At 43.6% G+C, this 6,000-nt stretch overlaps 1 protein-coding gene across 1 annotated transcript in view; it reads left to right on the top strand.

The window, feature by feature from the left end:
- Positions 1-1,890: 1,890 nt before the first annotated feature.
- si:dkey-237h12.3 (teneurin-3) overlaps positions 1,891-6,000 on the top strand; it is a 174,646-nt gene continuing 170,536 nt past the window's right edge. Inside the window, exons 1-2 of the mRNA XM_034690605.1 lie at positions 1,891-1,992; positions 2,175-2,775. The gene's annotated coding sequence lies outside the window, so the exon portion shown is untranslated. The remainder of the gene's footprint in view (positions 1,993-2,174; positions 2,776-6,000) is intronic.

Genomic DNA, 6,000 nt, shown 5'->3' with positions numbered 1-6,000 from the left:
ATAATAAGGTAGAATGTTTCTACATTTGAATTTAGTGGCTATTCCTGACTTTAATCTAAAAAAAGGCGGTGCACTACAGGATGCAGGAATTAAGCACTGCATGTTCTGACTGATAAAACTGTTAATCTATATAGTATGACCGTGGGCAAATTGTTTGATTCAAAGCTTGTTTTTTTGTGTTTGTCGAATCCTTACATCTCCGTCCTTATCCAAGTTTTAGTTTTAAATCCCTTCATCATTCCTTTCATCATTTGTTTACTGTATGCACACCCCTCACACACTGAGCTGTAGTCTTTGAATTTGGACGCTGAAAGTGACTGGCCTCCAATAGAGGGCACAGTTGACTGCATGGACACGCATAGCGAGTGTGTGTCTGGGAGAAAAACTAAAGCCCTGCCGAAGGTCTCACTGAAAAAAAAATAGAAGGAAATCTATATCAAGGATGGAAACTAAAGAAGACTTGTAGTACGAGAACGTTTTTGTCGAACAGAATGGGCTGTTTTCTGTGGTTCAAGGGAGTGAAGGACTGTTAATCTATCATTAACCCTCTGGTGTGGCAAACTTGAAAGCACCTTCGTGCGGATGAAACGTGTGAATATGTTGCTTAGTAACTACCATTCATGTACAGTGTGTTTGAAAAGCCCCCAAGAATGTTACAGAAAAGGGAAAAAGTTAGGCGAGAAGTGTGATGGGGAGAGGGAGGGCTGGCAGCAGGAGGGGGTGTTGGCTTCAGCAGAAAAAAAAAAAATCCTCTCCTTTTTTATGTCCTTTCTTTCTTTCCCCTCTTTTTTCACGCCCTTGACTGAAGATTGAATGGCAGAGTTGGAGATAGATTGTTACGCAGTTGCCTTTCATGCTGATAATGGCATTTGATGGAGGCGAGTTTTTGATGTGCTCCGGCTATAGGCTAATAGAAGAATCAAGCATCGAAGGCCAGGGCTGATTTTGCTTGGAGAAAAGCTGTCCTCAGTGATAACTTCATCACGGCATGTGGTCCGACGTGGGCTAAATTCAGGAAGGGGATTTAAAAAAAAACTGCCCAGTCAGAGCTGCAGTAGCCGGCCCCCCTATGGAGCTAGAGGGGCCTGCAGACCATAGCTTGAAGGTCTGTGATCTACCACTGGTATTGTTAGTCTTTCTCTCCTCTCTTTCCCCTCAGAGCCAGAACGACTCGGCCTCAAAATGCCTTTCTAGTGGGATTAGTGGGCTGTTGCTTTTGTAATTAATGAAACTCTGCTTTCTGCGCTCCATCCTCTAAATGCTATCATTTGAAGCCTATATGAGATAGGGTCTCATGTTTTTTTCTTCAATCACAAAGCTTATTCAAAGCAAATGATTTATTTTTTTGGGATGGAAAATGGCCTGAAGGCAAGTGTACTTATCTCTATTTCTGGAGCTCATCAAGATGAAGTTTCACACTTACAGAATGCTACAAAACTTCAATTCTGTCTATGAAATCAGAAAGAAAAGGCCTGTCAAAGCACTCTGCTGCGCTGTTGTATGCTAATGTGACTGATGGAGGATCAAATCTTAAATCACTTGCATTAGGCGACCATTTCTGAAGAGTTTAAGGCTGCTAGGACAGAAAATGCAGGATTTCACATTGCTCACTTCCACAGCAGCAGCAGCAGCAGCAGCTGTATGGAGCTGAACAATCTGCATCAACCTTCCTCTATACAGTCTGTCTGTAAGCTATGCTTTAATTTGAAGTCGTTTAGCCATTCTTGTTTATCTAACAGTTTAATTAACAGCTCGAATAACCCCTAGCTGCTGTGAGAAATAACACATTTATTTACATCAGTCTGCTTTTTCTCTGTTATTTATTTCCCTTCCTTTTGTCAGAGTGAAGGTGAGAAATTTGAAAATTGAGAGGTGGCCAATTATGTGGCAGCGCGCGACTATAGGTAAGCGTTAATGAGCAGCTTGTGACTACAAAAAGAGAAGGAGAAGAAGAAGAGGCTGAAAGGAAAGCAGCACACTGGATTTATAAAGGTATTTTTCTAGCATATGATTAACTTGAACTTACTTGCAGGCAGCTGGTGGTCAACTAATGGGGATCCTTTGTATCTTTTTTCCATCAATTGAACCAATTTTGTTGACACGTGCAGCTGTTTGCATGTTATTGGAGGTCACAGTTGACCCTCCTTTTTTTTCTCTCTTCCCCCGGCCTACAGCAGTACACAGGAGCTGATAGGCAGAGCAGATGCGACGCGGAGGAAAAGCGACGGGATGCGCAGTTTATCAGCTGACAAGTGCAGCGGACAATAGAGCAGCTGAGCGGCTGCTGAGCCTCCGCAGCCTCCACCGAGACACTTTTTGCGCGTGTTTTTGACATCCTGCTCTTCTGCTGCTGCTCCTGCTGCAGGCGACAGGAACCGTAAGTGTGTCTCCCCTCCTGCAAGGGGGACAACTGCATTGTTGGAAGTATCTGCTTGGGGGAAGGATCTGTGGGACGATCTGTGAGCAGAGACACGTTTAACACGGAGCTGCCAGCTGAAGCTCTCGCTGCTGCTGCTGCTGCTCCTGCTCCTCACGCGGCATAACATCCACGCACAGGTCTACTACTCCGAGAGCAGTCGGTGCTTTTAATGAGCCAGAGAGGTGTCAGTGGAGATCTATGAGAAGATTTTCAACTGTGCCAAATTGCACACGCGCTGCGATTGTAAGGAAGACACCGCCACGCGCGCTACATAGCCTGCAAGTTTGGACTACAAGCGCACCGCTGGAAGTTTATGCGCCCCTCGCCTTGGACAGGCTCTCTGAATCTACATACAGGTCAGTGTGCTGCTATTATTTTACCCTCTCTCTTGTCTCCAAACGAATGTCACCCGCATGATTTAAATAAATGGCAGAAGCGGTGGTCCTTGTACAATAATGGGGTCTAAATTGGTCTGTACGCTCTGTTGCAATAACCCAAGTCCCCTGACTAGATGTGCAGCAGAAACCTGCCCCCCTTTTTCCCATCAGTGTCTCGATAAAATGAATGAGATCACACTTTGATTCATACCCTGTGGATTTTTTAAGCAGGATTACATCGTTAATGTGTGCAAGTGTTGAACAAGATGGATGCTTTTCTTAACAGCTGCAGTTTTTTCCCCCCACAGTTAAAAGTTCAACCTTCAAAAAGATTCAGGTTGTAAAAGTCACCCAATTATGATTTGCATGATCTTTTGAAAATGTCAGGTAAAAAATGGCACATGGGTAAGAAATACTACAATCCTTTTGAGCGTCTCCTGAACTCATTTTTTTTCCCTCTCAGTGATGACAATGAGTGTATTATCTTCCTCTCAGTCTGTATCACCTCTCACCTCACTATCCTCAAGACATCTGACCAGGAGAGGGAAAAGGTGGGATGACTTTGCTCCAATAAGTGAATTTATCTGCACATAAAATGTAATATAAAAGCCCCGAAAGGCTCACTGGGGTGCAAATCACCTGCAGAGATAAACCGCTCAATCCACTAATAACTCAAGTGTCGATGAGCTTACACACTGCCTCGCTAAAATGGACCAAATCTGTTCCCTCAGCCTCAGGTGGCGGGGTAATTTCAGCAGAAAGAATTAGACGGAGGGCCGTGGAAAGGTTATCTCAACACATGTGTATAAAGACTCTTGGGTTGGACATGTGCACAACTTTTTGGTTTCCTGATGGCTACTCATCTGCCTCTGCTGTTTACTAGGAGAAGCAGCATCAGGAAGTGGTGTTAATTAAACACAATGGTTTGTTTCAGCTGGGTTCATTTCCTTCTTTTATAGTGTCTCAGCTCTATAACACTGGGACTCGTCTCAGTGCTGCTGTCTCTGTCTGAGCCACAGAGAGAAAAATGTTGATCTGATTTCACCGTGCCATGGATCAGGCTTTAAACGCAATCTGCAAACACACGCATCTGTGTCCACATGATAGCCCTGAAGGACAAGTGTATCTGTCCGGCTAAACTGATTTATGGCTATTGTCTGGAGTGCTGTTGAGGAACTGCTGCAGCTGAGGCTGTCTTCTTGTTTCATGCATATTCCCCCTCTGACAGGGACTGGGAGAGTGGAGTAAAACAGATCTTGAATGCTTTAAGGCCTCAGCGGTGACTGATGTGCACTGAAGGGCTTGTTGTGGGTCGCATAAGAGCAGAAAAACATCACCAAACTAGCAGAGAAGCAGTTTGTCCTGCTTGTGTATGCTTGTAGCGACATTACAGTGACACTTATTGGGGGATATTGAACATGTGGTTGTGTAGCGGGGCACCATAGCATTAGCACAGCTTGTATAATCCTCTTTTCAAAGCCCTAATGATAACAAGCACTGACTGTTTTGGATAGATTTCTGTCACAATTTATGGCACCGGCTCTCTGAATCTCTCCACAATCCTGAGAAAGTTTTGTTTTTTTTCATATTTACACTTCTCTAAAGCAAACCTGGAGTGAGAACAGTTTTCTAGGGGTTTCGACACATTTTACACGGCTCCTCTGTGAGCTGCAGTCGTATACACTGTGCCATAATGTAGCAGATGATTGCACACGGAGCATTGAGACATTTAAGCGTGCTGCTGTGACCCCTTATCGAGGCTTTAGTCTAATGCCTCTGCTTCAAACTCCATTGCTCTGTAATCCCACTAATCAAAGCAGGTGACTACCATTTCTGAGCAGGAAAATCTCTAGGTGTTTTTTTTCAGCACGCTCGCAGCTTAAAACCATCTAATTAATTCAGGAATATCACAAGATGTGTGTATACAACACTGCCACTCCATGTTCCTATCCTTAAGTAATTTCCCCTTTCATTATTCCTGTGGAGAATTTAATATTCTGTGTGATGAGAACTGCCTCCTTTAGGGATAATGCTGAGCCCTAAACTGTTTTATAGATTGTTAAGGGGCAATCAAGATGACTCGTCTCCCTCTGCAAAAAATGACTCCCCAATGATGTGTGAGCGATATGGAGGAGGAGCTGATGCCGGGATTGCTCTTGTAATATCTCACCTTATTACTTGTTGATGCCGTCGGTGGCTCTAAAGATGACCTTATGAATTAAAACATTTGATATGGCAAACAGCACGGCCCAGTCGCCTGTTCCAACACATCAGAGCAAACACGTGAAGGTTAATGCAGCCTGACAAACTACCCACAGTTCCCTGGGCTCGACGGATCGGCTCCATGTCATATTTACTTTACATAATTGCTGCCCTCTAATCTGTTACTATTAACACACACAGCCTGCCTGCATGGCTATTGTCTCCTGCACTCTCTCTCACCTGTTTTCTCTCTCAGTGCATTTTCCCTCTGCTCCCATGAGGGTAGCCAGACACAATGATAAATAGTTGGCGTGAAAGTAAAGCATGCCACGATGCATTTAGGAGCTCAGAAGTACATAAAGCAGGCTTCCATGATGGTGAAAACCTCCATCAGCGAACACATTTACACATATTTGCTTTTAATGACCTTAAGGCAGAGGATTATTCGGGTTTGGCTCGGGGGTTGTGACACTTGCGGCAAAGTTTAGCTGGCGAAAATGGGAAAAAAATGTTTTTCCTGCAAGTTGCCAAATAATTGCTGAAAGTCACCCTTGTATTTTTAGGGGGAGGGGATTGCACGCTCTTGAAATGTGCTTAGAGTAGGGATATTTAGTGACAGCACTTGATGCATTACCACTGTGGTCCTTAACTACATTGTATGCTGCACAAGAGGAGAAAAAAAATAACGTTATATGGATGCAGGCAGCTGGGACTGCTTGTGCTTTATTCTGTCTCTGAAGTCCTCACGCTGTTTTTAAAGTCCTCATATATAACAGATTCATATCGTTTCCTCTGAGTCATAAACATCTTTTATTAAATTTGTACTTTCATATTCAATTAATATATGTATACCTCAACCAGCTTGAGTAAAGGCTAAGAATATAAATAGACTTTTGTATTAACTTAAAGATAAATTTACATAGTGATTTCCATCTCGAGTGCCTGCTCAGTACAATGTGATACCTGCCATTGCATTTTGATTGGATAGAGAGCAGAGCATTC

Source organism: Notolabrus celidotus, chromosome 8, assembly GCF_009762535.1.
Source record: "Notolabrus celidotus isolate fNotCel1 chromosome 8, fNotCel1.pri, whole genome shotgun sequence".
Taxonomy (NCBI): Eukaryota; Metazoa; Chordata; class Actinopteri; order Labriformes; family Labridae; genus Notolabrus; species Notolabrus celidotus.
This window is presented reverse-complemented; position numbering and strand designations above follow the sequence as displayed.